A 16,371-nucleotide genomic window follows, 5' to 3' on the forward strand; every position below is an offset into this window, starting at 1 on the left:
TAACGTCTATGTTCAGTGAATTATACCACAGAATGACAGTTGGTGGGCAGCATTACATATAGCAGCAGCCAGAATGGGGTACACCGATCTGAAAAAAGGGAATCCAAAGGAACAGTCAGTGTCCATAGACCGAGGGTAAGAGGCTGCCATGTACAATGTCCAAAGGTATACTGAAATGTGAAGTTGAGTTACAGTCTCTTACCTGCTTTTCACTGGAAGTACTGCTGTATAATGTTTGTTCTGTTGTCCACATCTTCTTCATCTGCCTTCTCTTCCTCACTGTCCACAGGCTCCACCGCTGCCACAAGACCATCTCCAGACTCATCCTCCTGCAGAAAAGGCACCTGTCGACACACAGTATGCCACGATGATCTGGCACATCTTCTTGGGTGAGTAGTACAGGGTTCCATCTGTCAGATGGAGGCACCGGAACCTGGCCTTCAGGAGGCCGATGGCCCTCTCAATAATCCTCCTGGGGTCAGTAGCCATGAAAGGTTGGGGTAACCAGAGTCACCTGTAAATAACAAGGGACAACTGTTAGACACACACTAACCCTTAGGGCCAACCCCATACTCAGACCCCAAATTATACTATGTGAGGACCTTTGCTTCACCTAATAGCCACACCTGGTGCCTCTGGAGTTGCCCCATCACATAAGGGATGCTGCTATTCCTCAAGACATAGGCTTCATGCACTGAGCCAGGATATTTGGCAGACCAGAACATCTCCCATGTGAATGCCAAACACACCATTTGCACATTCATCGAATGATAGCTTTTTCTATTCCTGTAGACCTGTCCATTTCTGCAGGGGGGGGGGGGGGAGGGATGGGGGGACAAATGCCACATGTGTACCATCAATGGCAACAATGATGCAATGATGTTGGGGATATGTCCCAGGGCATAGAACTCAGCTTTTACTGTGGCCAAATCCCCAGCCTGGGGGAATACGATGTAGCTGCGCATGTGTTTCAGCAGCGCAGACACCACTCTGGTCAACACGTTGGAGAACATTGGCTGAGACATCTCTGATGCCATGGCCACTGTTTGAAAGGAACCACTTGCCAGGAAATGGAGCACTGACAGGACCTGCACTAGAGGGGGGATTCCTGTGGGCTGACGGATAGCTGACATCAGGTCTGGCTCCAATTGGGCACACAGTTCTTGGATTGTGGCACGATAAAGTCTGTACGTGATGATAATGTGTCTGTCCTCCATTTTCGCCAAGTCCACCAGGGGTCTGTACACCAGAGGATGCCGCCATCTCATCATCTGCCTCAGCTTTTGTAGCCTATGGAGGAGAACGATGAACAGAAGGTCATATGTTGTATAGTTGGGCATGGCCTAGTACATAGGGCAGCTCAGTGTGTGTTGCGGACGCCAACAGAAGTGGTGTTCCTGGCATTGACCAAGTGTATCTTTGGTCTCTCCCCCCTTTTTCATTTTGTCACCCTGTCCTTCTGTGCATTAGCATCATCTGGTGGAGGAGCAGAGGCACCGACGACAGAGGGAGCTGCATCCCACATGGCCCATGAGGGAGAATCCACTGAGGGTGAAGGAACCAGTGGGACGGAGGGCGAGGGGAGCTCCACGACGGTGACCGGAGGGGATACCAGTAACAGTTATTCCTCCTCCGATGGAAGCTACCTGGTGGTGGCAGACACCTCTGTGCCCACCCCAACAACAGGTACATCTGCCACCCACCTACCAGCACTGCCCTCCCAGGAGCCCCTCAGCATGTTTCCCTTGCCCGCTCACCCAGGAGGTGGGCATCTCCTTCGCCACAGGCACCTCAGGCCCTACCCCAGTCAGCCCTGCTGCCATCAGTGAGGAGGCTATTGACCTCCTGAGATCCCTCACTGTTGGGCAGTGAACCATTCTGAATGCCATCCAGGGTGTCGAGAGGCATTTGCAACAAACAAATGCATACCTGGAGGGCATTCATTCTGGCGTGACAGCCCAACAGAGAGCATTTCAGGCTCTAGCCTAAGCACTGATGGCAGCCATTGTACCTGTGTCCAGCCTCCCCCTTCCAACTTCCACTACCCTGACCCAATCCCCTCAACCTCACCCTATCCCAAGCACACCATCAGACCAGCATGCACACACATCAACACACAAAAGTGGCTCAGAAAACATAAGCACCACACATCATTACACAGGCACTCACACAAGCACCATACCCATGCAAACATATCAACATCTAGTTTCTCCACTGTGTCCCCCTCCTCCTCTTCGTCCACCTCCCTCCCAGTAGCGTCTCCACTCACACCTGCATGCACTACATCTTCACCCACTACCTCCATCACCAGCACGCCCGTCACAACACACCCCTCATGAGCAATCACCACCCCCACAACCATGCACACGTCCCGTGTCCTCTATCTTTGTGTCTGTGAGCCCTCCTCCCAAAGTACACAAACGCAGGCACACACCCACTCAACAGCCATCCACCTCACAACAGCCTCCAGCCCATGCACCTTCACCCAAACTCAGGAGACATACACCTCCTACAACCACTACCTCTTCCTCCACTCCCACACCCCCTTCATCTTCCCGTCCCAGTGAGTCTAAAAAACCTTTTCCTGGCTAACACTGACCTCTTCCCTACGCCTTCCCCCCCATCCTTCCCCTAGGGTCAGGATGTCAAGATCCCAGGCCAGCACCTCAGCCACCAACTCGGCATCCACTGCGGTCCCTGCAAGTCTGAGGGGATCGAAGGGGGCACCCATCAGGGCTGGCAGTGTGCCACCTACCAATGCAAAAGACCAACTGATCCCGCCACCTGCTAAGCTTAAGAAGGGGCCAGCATGCAGCATGGACAAGATGCACGACCCACCCAGCAAGGCCTCATCCAAAAAACAAGAGGACAGTGCCAAGGTCCCAGCAGCGTCTACCAAGGGAAAAAAAAAGCAAAGGCAAGGCACTTCAGGGCTCAGAGCCTCCAGGTGAGGGACTGGTGACCACCATTAGTCATGACAGGCCAGCAACCTGTACCCCGGTAAGCACCGCCATCTGCACCGTCACCAGCACCGCCCCCTGGACCGCCGCTCCCGCAATGACAGTCCGCAGCATCATCCCCAGTGGGCAGCCGTCCGAGGCTGCTGGAGACGGGCTGGTGTTTCCCTCCACTACTACCAGCACCTGCACCACGGGCAGCATCTCCGCCGCAGGCACCACCACATGCCTAGCCGGTGCCACTACATTGGACATCAGCAGCATCCCCAGTGAGCAGCCGTCCGAGGCTGCAGGAGACGGCCTGGACCCTGCACCCACCACTTGAAGCACCACCACCAGCACTGGCACTACCAGCAGTTTGTAGCCTAAGTCGCCGCAGGATGGAGTCTGGCTCTGCCTCCATGGAGTATCATGCTACCTGTTCCCTGCACATCTCGTGACTCAGACACCCAGGTGAGGGAATGGGTACTGCCACACCCCAGGTGCAGCATCACTGGGCACAAGGCCCGCTCTAGAACCAGTGGAGAGATGCATTCACTGCCCCTATCCTTGGCAGGATGAAGCAGACTGGGCACAAGGCCTCCTCCAGAACCAGTGGAGAGATGCATCCACTCCCCCTATCCTTGGCAGGATGAAGCAGACTGGGCACAAGGCCCCCTCCAGAACCAGTGGAACATGTAACCCACTTGAGAGACTGTGGCTTTGAAGTCCCCAGGTGCAAGAAGTGGGCAAACCACCCACTTGAGAGACTGTGGCTTTGCACTCTCCAGGACCAAGCAGTGGGCAAACCACCCACTTGAGAGACTGTGGCTTTGCACTCCTCAGGACATCGCTGTGGGCATGTTGCCCCCTCCAGGAGCAGTGGCGTAGTACCATCTTCTGGCTGAGGTGCCCCCCATGCCCTTCCCCCTGAGGTGCCTGTGTTTTTTCATCCTGATGCCCCTGCAGTGTTCTCTCCATTTTAAGGCAGGAGTCAGGTGTGTGTTTCGCCCATGATTGTTTTGGCCCACTGGTCCACAGACATTTGCAATGGACTGTGTACGGCCCTCTGTACATATTGTAAATATTTGTATAAACTGTTGTTTACAATCGTTAAGTTTATATGCATTTTCTAAATATCACAGATTTGACCCACTTCCTTTTGTCATGGTGTTCTTACAGTGGGTTAGAGGGTGTAACTGTAATGTTGCTGCATGTGTTTGTGTGTATGGTGTTGTGGGTGGGGGTGGCGGTGTTGCATGTTGCGTGTGTGTGTGTCACTCTCTTCCCCCCCACCCCCCTATGTGCTAGGTGCAGTACTCACCGTGGTCGTCGCCGCCGCCTTCTTTGAAATTCCTGGTTTATTAGCAGATACACCAGCATGGGGAGGACCTGCAATTTGGGCTCCATGGCGTCCTGGTTCTTCGTTGAATGTCGAAAGGTGAGTGGTTCCCCTTCAGTGTACTGTTTCTGCCGTGAATTTGATGATGTTGGTACCGCCCCGGAAAAGCTGGCGGATTGGTGCCTTGAAATCCGGTGGGCGGTACATTGTCTTCCGCCTGTCTGTTGGCGGTGACCGCTGTGGTGTTTATTGTTACCGCCCTGGCGGTCGGTGTGTTAAAGTGGCTGTCTATGTTGGCGGTTTCCGCCGTGGTCATGATCCCATTTTTCTTTTTTACAGCCGGCCTGTTGGCGGTATTACTGCCGCTTTATCACCGACCGCCAGGGTCGTAACGTACAGATCCATCAACGTTACGCTCTGCAATCTCAGTGGGTCATTTGCTGATTGCTGGTCACCCAGTGGGCAAATATCCCCAGGTATGTAAGCTCCTATGCGGTATCAGGCTATCGATTCCTCTGGACCCACGTTACTCAAGGTCGTGGGATGTCCACTGGGTCCATAACCTGTTCAAGGCTTGGCCAGCTGACAAATACCTCTTGAGGAAATAGTTGTCCTCAAAATTGGCTACTCTGTCATGCCTTATTTCTTGCCAAAAGATTTCGAATGTGAGAGCTCTGAATAGAACAGGTGGAGTGTTCACCCCAGACGGGGTTATTTTCCATATTTCTCGACAAACCAAGTGTAATTCAAAGGTGATGTTTTATCCAATGTTTCCTGAGTGTCCTCATTTATGTGCAGTCTGAACATTAAAAGAGTATGAAGCTATGAGGGAAGAGTTCCATCCACCAGGTGAAAGGCAACTTCTGATTGCTTTGACCAATACCCACAGAGCAGTCTCCTCCCCTACCATTGCCAGATGGCTAAGATGGGCTGTGCAGGAAGTGAGAATAGATGTATCCCAGTTTGGAGCACATTCAGTGAGGGGTGCCATGGCATCTAAGGCTTTTTCTCTGTGGAATTTAGGATGTCCTACAGTCTTGCTTCCAGACGGGTAGTCCGATTCTACTTTCAAAAGATTTTACTTCAAACCTGTCACCAATCTGGCAAAGCTAGTGGTGGATAAAATTTGAACTAACCTAATCCTCACCTCCGTGTACTGACATAGAATGATAAATTTACTTTTCCTAGTTATTGCAAGAAAAGTTTCCATTCTGTTAAGGAAACAGAGGCGAAGATTAGCCCACCCTCTTCTGACTTGGGGAAGGTCCCTACCCAGCATGGTTTTGCAAGTTGATGTAGGTCCTGATGGTTAGTTGTGTCTAATTGTAGACAAAGTTTTATGGTAATGGTTATGATGCTTCTGTGACTGTGTGTCAATATATTAGTGATCTGATAATACTGATCTCTTTTTCATCATGATAGATTCCAGCAAAAAGGAGTAAGATGATCGGACATGGCGGTGTCGCTCGAAGAACGAGGAAGGAAGAGGATTCCAGGGACCTAATATAGGAAGAATACTGACTCATCATTGGACATTATACCTTTTTCTCTTTTTATTTCCCAGGTGTTCACGGGAAATGAGTTTCTAACATTATTTGTTTGTAAATTTATGGCTGCTGGCGCATTAAAGTTAAGAATGAAAAAAGACTAATCCTCGCCTCTATGTCCTTAATAGAATTGAAACATTCTGTTACGATAGCTAGGAAATTTTTCATTCTCTAGGAGCGTTTGCTTTTTCCAGGATGTTATATAACCTAGTTTTCATTATCGGGTTCATACGAATGGCAATAGTGCTGTGCAAATGTCAGAATTCCACTGCGCGCACACACACACACACTTCAACGCCAATACCACACACACACACACACACTTCAACGCCAATACCACACACACACACACACACACACACTTCAACGCCAATACCACACACACACACACACACACACACACACACACACACTTCAACGCCAATACCTCTAATTTCACAAATGCGAGACCCAATACTCTGAAAATGCTTGTTTTTCTTCTACGCACAAAGGCTGCACACATAGGCAATGGAGGACACAAGTTAGGAATTGACCCGAGCACCATTCCCATTAATCAGATGAAGGATTTATGTAGGGACAAAGGGTGGAGGATTGCCAGAAGTAGGGACAGAGAGGTCCTAGCTAATTTCATCAGGGATAATTTGAGATACTGGGAGAACGAAGGAAGGATATAACTGACTCTGGTGAAGGAACCCTGGTAGGAACCCAAGAAAAGAACGATGTGGATTCAATCTCTAAGATCCCCTTAGCACAGATATATACCAGACACACACAGCAGTGTTCCCTTATGCATTTCCTGAGTTTCACCAAGGCACTCAGCATCTTTAGTTTCTAGAATACCTCAGGTGTGTTCACCACCTTGAACTTCTAGCTTACCACTGTCCCCAATCCCAGGAGTAAATTCCTTTTGGTGGGTTGAGTCCAGCAGGGACCCTGAGCTTGCAGTTGACACTTCAGAAATCTAAAGCTGAAGATGACAACACCAGAGAGTTTGAATGGGAGAAGCTAAGTCTAGCTAACATTCCAAAAGATTTTGTGCATGTGGAAGGGAAGGATATTTTGAAATGGTTTGTGAGCTCTGAGGTCACTTGTAAGGCGCAGAACCTAAATGAGGCATCTAAGGCAGCTGCCTTAATGGGATGCATGCCACTGGAAGGGACAGCCACCCTGGAGAGAACACCTGTGGAAGACCAGATGGTCGATAAGCGAGTGAAGGAAGCGCTCTTAAGGAGGTTTGGGCTTAAGCCAGCTCAATACCTGCAGAGATTCCGTGACTGCAAGTGGTCAGATAGTGTTCTGTTTGAGATTTGGATTCATGGTTTATTGCGTGACTGGAATGAGTGGGTAAGAGAGGTGGAGACCAAGGTTTTTCAGTCCCTAAATCAATTAATGGTGACTGAGTGACTCGTGGAGGGTTCTACCCCTCTACCCCACTTAGGCAATACCAGTCTGAGCAGACAGAGAGGGCTATGACAAAACGTTCAGTGTTACCTGACAAGTGGTTAGCTAACAGGATTCACAAATGGTTGGAACTGCATGGTTCTAAGCCAAAGGGGGAGAAGAACCATTCAAAAGCAGGTTCCAAACCACAGGTTAAGGGCCAGGGTAATTCTCATGGGACTCGAGGACGGCAGAGGAAACATGAGAATGGTAGTGGTATGTCCGGGAAGGAGCATGAGAAGAGAAGGCAAGGAAGCCCTTCCAAGTCCAAGACAGTAACATGGTTAAGTGCCACAAGATGGGATATTACAAGAGAGGCTGTCAAAAGAAGGACTTGACCCAGCAACACTCATAATTGCAAGGATGTTACACATGGTTGAATGTACCTAAGAGGAGCAGGTTGCGCTAAACCAATTAGCAATGGACATTTGGAAGAGGGACCCAGATGCTCTAAAGCACATCCATCCTGACACAATGCGGTTTATGCAGGTAGTTAATATCAATGGGAGTAAAGTGCTTGCCCTGAGAGATACTGGAGCATTCAGCACTATGGATGAGGGTAAGTACCGTAAGCCTGAGGAGATACTCCCTGGAATCCAGGATACATGATTGGTTGCCAGAGGAGAGTGCATGGGGTATCCGCTTGTCAGGGTTGAGATTGAGCTCAATTACCAGGAGACCATGACTGATGTCAGGGTAGGCATAAGCAAGATGCTGGATGTCTTGTGGGAAATGGTTTGATTGCCCCTGGCTTGGTGCCAGGACCAGAAACCTTTATGACTTTGAAAATGTCAGCTGTATCACAGGATGCACATCAGCCTCAGAGTCTAGTATCACTGCAGACTTGCAGGGACCAGGACAAGGTTGTAGGAAAGGACTGACTCCAGGAAGGCACTAGCTGTGAATGTCATTGCTCCTGCTTCAGAGGGAGAGACGGATGAGGCTCTCAAAGCAAAGCATTTTCTGGAGTCGGATTCTCTTCCCGAGCTGTAGGATTTGCTAACTTTTGGTCGGCCTACGCTGGAAGATTTACATAAGGCACAGGAGGAGTGCCTGTTGCTTGAGGGACTTCGGAAGGAAACAGAGGATAAGGCCAGCAAAGGAGTGGTGAAAAAACATAATGGTGGCTTGGAGGATGGTCTACTTTGTAGTGAACCGGTAAATCCTGAGTTAGGAACTAGCAGGAGACATGTGGTTCAATAACCACACAGGAACTTCCTGTAATACTAGCACTTGAAGTTCTCCTAGTAGGACACTCTGGGATTAGAAAAACCCAGGATAGGTTGGACCCTCTGTTCTACAGGCCAGGGATGCTCAGAATCACAAAGAGGTTCTGTAAGATCTGTCCAGCTTGCCAGACAGGTGGTAGGACAGGAGGGAAGACAAAGGCACCGTTAGTGCCACTGACAGCTGTATGTGTTCCATTTGAGTGGGTGGAAATAGACAACGGTGTTCCATTAGACCCTGCCCCCACAGTCAGGCAACAAGTATATCATAGGTGGGGTGGATCACTCCACCAGATACTCAGAAATCTGCATCTCTGAGGAGCATGACTGCAAAGGTGGTACTGAGAGCTCTCCTAGGGATTTTTTCTAGGGTCAGATTTCCAAAGACGGTAATTTCCAACCTGGGAACCAACTTCATCTCATTTTATATGATACAGAAGTGGGAGCAAGCTGGTGTGACATATCACTTCACCATGGGGTACAACCTACAAACCAATGGTTTGGGAGGGTGGTTTAACAAAATACTGAAGAGCATAATGGGAACTCTGTCAGAAAACCTCAGAAAGAAGTGGGATCTTGCCTACTAACACATTCCGGTGAAGGGAGTAGGGTTCACTCCCTCTGACCTTCTGTGTGGACACCCGGGGTGGGGACAACTCACCTTATTAAGTGAAGGGTGGTGTAATACTATTCGTATTTAACCACTAGCTCCATCTTGACCACTGACTCCATTTTGTGTTTAGCTTAGCTTCACACACAGTCCGGTATTTTTCCGCACACAGCTTGTGCAACATCTTTTTGCTCTTTCTCACTGAAGGATGGGTACATAACATGGAGGAGTGAAGAACACTGATAATAAAATATACAGGGCTCAGAATGTTTATGGTAAGGTATGGAACATGTCGGTCATGGAAAAATACTCAGAGTTGACCAGTCTCACGTGTGCTCCTTTCTAGCACTGACCTGGTGCGGCTAGCATTTGAACAACAACTCACAGTATGCGAGGGGGTAGTTTCTAGAATTCTCCTCTACCGCTTGTTTAAGGTATTTAAGAAGGAAGCTTGACGACTGGTGTTACACAGAACTCATTCCGGGAAGGGGATGCCTTTGCCCGGTTCCCATTGAGTGTCGCTTTCTCTCCTTCAGCAGTTGTCTTGGTTCTCGACTTGAAGTTGGTAAAGAGATGATGTCACGGTCAAGCCCCATGGTGATGCATTTTTAATTCTTATTTTTAGCTTTGCGTTGTGAATGACTATATAATCACTGTATATGTAGGTATATTATCCACAATTGAAGAAATGTATTTTCATTGTTTGTTTCTATGATCATGATTACTCTACTGTTGTGATTATTTTCAGAAGTGTCCCTTTGTTGCTGCATTTAACCTACACGCTTTCCCTGTATGAACCTTGAGCAGTGCCTTAATAAATTTATTACTCAGACTAAGAGTGCTGCATTGTTGGCATTCCTTCAATTTGTTTTGTCTCAGTCTGACGTATAGCAAAACAGATGGGAAGGAACCTCATACTCTCCACAGAAGGATGTAGTGGACTATGTGAGTGTGCTCAGGAAGATGATGGTGTAAAACATGAGTCAGGCAAAAGGAAAAACTTCAGGTTAGCGTAGCTTTCTGGTCATACCATCCCTTCATCAGCATTTGGCTGACTGGATATCATAAAGGCCAGGAAATGTTGATGTTGGTGCTAAAGCCTATTCGTCACAGGGCTTTGGATGAAAAATGGTGTATGCCACAAAAAGGAATTCAGAAAGTGTCTCAGGCGAGACTACACAGTGACTGTCATAGCTATGGCAGAAGAAGATGAGAAAGACAATGAGCCTCTTCCTAATTTGCTGCCTAGTGACATGAAGAATGAGACTGTAGATAAGGTTCAGTTAGCCCTTGAGTTAACGCCTGAACAGCAGACAATAGAGAGGTGTTGGCATGGTTTGTCAAATTCTTCTTGCTAACTCCAGGTTGACTCCTGTCCATGTGTGGCATGATAGACACCGGCAACAGTCTACAAGTGAAGGGCAGAATGTACAGGTGTCTGACCGGGTCCAAGGATGCATTAAGGCAGAAGTTGGCAAAAAGTTGGACCTGAGATATCACACAGACCTTGGTCCAGTCCTATGATTCTAGTACCAAAGCAATGGTCTACCACCTTGCGGTTTAGTGTGTACTACTGAGCCCTCAATGAGGTAACCAAAACCGATGCCCATCCAATCCCCAGAGCGGATGAGCTTGTGGATCGGTTGGGTGCTGCAAAGTACTTGAGCACCTTGGATCTGACCAATGGATATTGGCAGATCGCTTTGGCACTAAATGCTAAGGAGAAGACATTATTTTCTAAGTCTGGGCTGTATTAGTTTAAAGTGATGCCTTTTGGGTTGAAGAATGCCTGTGCCACTGCTCAGAGCCTGATGTACCATGTTCTGACTGGGTTGGAAAAGCTCTGTGTGGCCTATTTAGACAATACTGCAGTGTTCAGCAATTCATGGAAGGGCCACCAGAGACACCTGCAACAGGTGCCGGATGAGGTACAGGAGGCAAAACTAGCGTGGGCCTTCCTTAAGTTCAGCGCATATTTGTTTGGCACCAAGTTTGAGGTGTAATCTTATTATTAACCACTAAAATGATTGATCTTTATTAAAGGAGAGAATCACTATTTGTTGATATAGTATTTTTCTTTGCAAGGGTTAAACTTTCTGGTAGAGCCACACGAATGCCGAATAACTTTCCTGCCAGTTTTAGCAATCTGACCACCCTATCTCTGCAGATTAGAAGTTGCTGCAGGGTGTTCTGATCTGAATGGAGCAGAAAAGTCCTCAGCATGGCTGAGAACTAGAACCCCTGCCCTGAGTCTCCAACTGTACTGTATCCCTAATACTGATTTTTTGTCATAGGTAAACACAGATCATGAGTGTGCACCATGGCATAGGAAAGTACAGAGAATGCACTCTAGCTGGACAGGAAGGAGCATCGAAAGTAATACCCTCATAGTGGTACAAAGCTACCTCTTTCACCAAGAGTTAAACAGCAGTAGGGCAGTGGTGGTAGTATATCTTGTAGTGATTAGTTGCAGCGAACAGGTCCTCTTTACCCTGTGTCACTGGAGTCAAGCCTACCGGCTCCCTCACCTTTTTAAAAGTCCTGCTGCTGTGTGCTTAATTTACCCTTGGCCTACACCAGGTAGTTGTGGAGTGTTGTGCAGCGGTATTGAATCCATGCTGGAGGTATGTGTTCCTGGAAAGGGTACCATACAAGAACAGAGCAGTACAGTGTAGTGTATGTACGAATACAATTAATATACATTAAAAAAACACTTTAATCAAAAGTCTACATCAACTATTGCTTTTCAGCCTTGAAAGTCTTGACTAAAGACACTTGCATCTTCTTCTTTTCCACGAATACCAACCCAGGACAACAATGATGCCTTACCACTAGCACAGAATAAAACAAAGAAAACATGTAAAACTATGGGACCCGTTCCAGATCTCCTAGGGCAGTCAGGAGTTACTGGGCTCAGATTGTAACAGCCGGAGCCCTTTATCACTGATGTCTTGAGGCTTAACTTTACTCTTGAAAGCAAACCAGAGCCCCAAATACTCCCCTTTAGTAATAGACTCTTAAGGTAGCAAAGTTGAGCAGTCTAAGGCTTAATCAAAGAGTAGGTGTGGGGTTAGAGAGACTTCACTCAATATGCATCACGTAATAATCACTTACTCTCGATCCAACCAAACCTTTCGTTTTAGAAAGGAAAAGTACTTTAATAGCAACACAGAATAGAAAATACTGCAAATAAACAGATGATTTTCTTTAAGGGTACTAAAGAAAGTGAAATAATTTTTTGTTCCCAGAAGTTAACTTCTGAACTGCTGTTCAAGACTTCATACTCAAGCATCTGGATGGTGGTAACATCCTGCTATCTGGCATTCCAGACTCTACGGTGGATCACGTACAGGCATTCTACATGCTGTAACATCTCATCCAGGTCCAAAAAACATATGATCACCCACGTCTTGCTGGAACTCCACTGGCTCCACTTGCAGGCCTGCGCCATCTTAAAAATCAGCTATCCCATTTGCAAAGCCATCAAGAATCAGCACTCCTGCTTAACTTGTGGGCAAGCTCGCCATCGCTGGTGGCTTTCTGCACACCTGCAACTAGACACGATCAGACTGCAGACAAAGTATTAAAAAAAATAAACACAGCAGCTGGTCCTTATCATCTATGCACCTAGGATCTGGAAAAACATTAGTGCATCCATCATAAATGTCCAAATGCTGCTCCACTTTAGGAAAGAGTCGAAGAGTTACCGCTTTAAAGAATAGTAAATCACAATGCATTAACAGTCCACGGACAAGCAACCTTTTCACTTGTTGAATGTATGCTCGTCTTTGACCCTATACAGTGCTTCACTGCCTTTTGTCTAGATTAGCACTAAGATGTGCATATATACTAATCTGAACATTTCCTACAGTAATCTAGCACTTCATTTGCACTACTGGCAGAGTTGTTCTCTCTGTCAAGATCACGGTCTCAGACCCTCAAAATAGGTGAACACTCTTTCTGTATGTCTTGGGTACATTGTTTTCATGTTTCTCTGTCCTTGGTGTGTGAAGTTCTTTCAGAGTAGGCAGTGCCTGCAGGCCTTACTGTCACAGGTGCAGGCCTGTTCCTCATAGTATGCATTCTGCATGGTAAAGTCCTTTCAAAGCAGGCAGAACCTGCAGGCCTTACTGTCACAGGAGCAGGCCCTTTCCTCATAGTGTGCATTCTGCATGGTCCACTGGAGTGGGACGTCACTGTCCAAGATCCAGCCAACTGACAAAGTTGTGCTTCAAGCTACAAGCACCAGGGCCCACAAATTTCAGGATAAGTGCCTTCACTGTCGGAAAGAAGTTATCACCAGAATTGTGGTGATCGCAGTCCTAGAGATGTAGCTATTTGGGTCTTTCATGGGCCTAATCACAAACCACATACTCAAACATACTAGGTGCTCACTATTGTCACATCACATTGGTGAACAAGCTGCTATGAAGCTGTCTCGTTCAGCTGCGTCTGTCTTCTTTCGACACTTGTTTCTTCGCAGGGTGACCACGCTTAGCTGTTAGAGTACTCCACCACTTCGGACACCTGCCTTAGAGGAACTCACCCTCGTGAATTCCGAGACACTCTTTAGCCTTGAGCGTCATATAGGGTGGGAACACTTCAAGGACCTTGAACCTCACTCTTAGTGTGGTGTTGATAGTCTCTGCTCACAGAGAAGCAGCAGTGTCACTTTTAACTTACCTGGTCCCTGCAAAGCCCTCTTGCATTCAGAGCAGCATCTCCTTCTTGCAAGTGCACTTCTAATGACCCTACTGAGCAGTCAGTGAGGTCTTTCCCTCAAAGCAGGGTCCTGACAGCCCTTTGTGGCAAATAAAACTAATTATTCCCAAATTACTGGTTCCAAACCTGACAAGGGGTGTTGGCAATCTATATGCCAGCCTTGGAGTTTAAAGGAATTCCCCGGTCACCAATGGCATGGGATCACAGGCATCTGGTCAGGAAATCTTGGAACACAAGCTTGTCCCGTTTTTATACACAAGCTGCAGCCAGTTCTTGGGTATTATAGCGGTTCCATTCCGAGACTGGTTCTGGGCAGTTATACACTTTTCAGCTTTCCACACAGACTGATGCAACCATGGTCTTTGCCACCACTGTGAGCAGGAAAGCTGGGGGAGGTACAAATCTCTGCTGTAGAGAAACCCAAACAAGTGCAAAAAGGCAAATGAGGCTTTCACACCTAGATATCTGTTAACCTGTCGAAGTAAGCATCTTCCAGAGATCGACAAGCCAGAAATGAGGCAGGGGAAACTCCCTAGCTTCAAAAGGGGCCAACGGTCACATTCCCTAACACTCCTCTGTCTATCCCACTAAAAGGGATCCCTGGAATATTGAAGCGAGGGGCAGAAATGCACATCCTCCTTTCTGGAGCTCACACCCTTATCCTCCATCTTAGGTACTACTACATTATAGCCAGTACAAAATGAAACTCAAAGTGGCACCAGGCACGAATGTCAAACTCTCCACTTGCATCCTCTAATGAGAAGTGTACATGCACACAACATCCATGTCCCAGACAGATGTGCAAAGGACGAAAATGTAGGGTACTGGCAGAACAATTCCAAAAACATGGAAGAGGCCTACGCTAATCATTCTGCTGCAACCACTGTCAGTCCTCTGGGTTACAATTCTATGAGGTGACAGCAGTCATACATGAGAAGGAGCGTGCCTGTTAGACAACAGAGCCCCTTCTGGGTCTCACTTCAGATCATGGAAAGGCCTCAGCACACACGAACGATTGTCACCCGTGCAGAGGTGGTGGTGGTCAAAAACGCTTTAGCTTGCTCAAGGGAATTTGAGGCACAGGGCACGCTCCCCAGAGCCATGCAGGGGGCCCCTGTGCCATTTCAAGATAACTCCATGTGAAATGTACTGTATTTTTTTTCCCAATGCACTTTTCAAATATCTGGGCACATTATTTTTCTTATTGTAAAGTCAAAATAAAATGTGAAACTATGCTCTTAAAACCTTGGTAAATAAAACAAAATGTTGATCCCTTTCACAGTTTTGTTCTCTTAATTAACTAACTAGCTGCTAAAAGAACTATGCTCATGCTACAAAAAAATTAGCAGTTTAGACCAACTTTACTCTGATGTGGTAAGAAGCTATTTAGTGAAGCAGAGGTGGAACTAACCACGTAATGGTCTGATCATGAGCTTGACATGTCAGTGCATGTGTCGATCAGAATTTAGATCAAGGTTCAAGTGGGTGTGGCATAAATGACAAGGAGTGAGGCCTCGTGCAACATTTGAATTGGATGGAAAAAAAAAAAAGTGTCTATAGTCCTAATAAAGTGTGTAACCTTAAAATCAATCTCCAGCTTGGTGGTACAACCAGAACATAAACTGTTTGTGGCTCTTAACCTTCTATTCTAGATATGCTGTAGTTGAAGAAATAATTGACTTAAGGTTTACTCTTGACACAAATTCAGTCCTTTAGGGCATTTACCCCAACTGCTGCTCTCCCATACTCTGCTTTTCATTCTCCATATACTGTGCCTTACCCAACACCAATAACAAAATACATTTCTCCCTTCTTTTAAAGCAACAAAAAACAAATGATCAGAAATGTAGATTTTATGTTCCTTCAAAAACGTTACTTCCACACAACTCATGTTAAATGGATAAAGGGTTGTCTTCCTGCTAAAGATATAAAAGCGTTCAGTTTGTGGTAATGGGTGATTTCGTCTTGTATGTCCATTAAGCACATCCCAATAACACCAACTATTCAAAGCTATTTGGCTATTCTTGAATGCATCTATTTGTCCGCTCCTTTAAATTGATGGTTAATGAGTAGTACAATGGAAGAGGTTTTCTTTTTATTAGGAACTCACTACCCATATAACTACTTGGCTAGACGTATATAAAAGCATTCTCTTCAAAAGGCCATATTTACCACTGCACATTTCTCACTCACAATAGGCCACAAGAAGGCTTAGTTACACAACAGTGAGCGCGAACGCTCTCATTTGAAAGTAGATTTCCTGCAAGTAGACCGTAGTCATGGAGCTTTCAACCGTGAACCAGGCAGTCAAAGCCATCATTTGAAGTTCATGAATAAGCCAAAGATGATGCTCTTCACTTGGGACTTTATACAAAAATCCTAAATCAGCATCTCCATCTGAACACATCCCTCAGCTATCTGTAATTACTAAGGGCCAGTGCACAGACGATGCAATGGATTCCCCTAGACCCATCTTCAGCATCAACACATTGTTTGCACAGGAGACAATAGCCATCAGGCACTATTTTGCAATAACCTAAAACAAACC

The 16,371-nt window shown here is 46.9% G+C and overlaps 1 protein-coding gene and 1 long non-coding RNA gene across 6 annotated transcripts in view; one reads left to right on the forward strand and one right to left on the reverse strand.

Annotated features, from left to right (window-relative positions):
* The window catches only part of LOC138260768 (uncharacterized), a 34,118-nt gene extending 28,282 nt beyond the window's left edge, over positions 1 to 5,836 (forward strand). Inside the window, exon 3 of the long non-coding RNA XR_011198975.1 lies at positions 5,701 to 5,836. This is a non-coding gene — a long non-coding RNA (uncharacterized lncRNA). The remainder of the gene's footprint in view (positions 1 to 5,700) is intronic.
* Positions 1 to 16,371, reverse strand: part of LOC138261605 (zinc finger protein 605-like) — a 396,374-nt gene that overhangs the window by 359,881 nt on the left and 20,122 nt on the right. The gene's annotated exons all lie outside the window — the stretch shown is intronic.

This window comes from Pleurodeles waltl, chromosome 10, assembly GCF_031143425.1.
Source record: "Pleurodeles waltl isolate 20211129_DDA chromosome 10, aPleWal1.hap1.20221129, whole genome shotgun sequence".
Lineage (NCBI taxonomy): Eukaryota > Metazoa > Chordata > Amphibia > Caudata > Salamandridae > Pleurodeles > Pleurodeles waltl.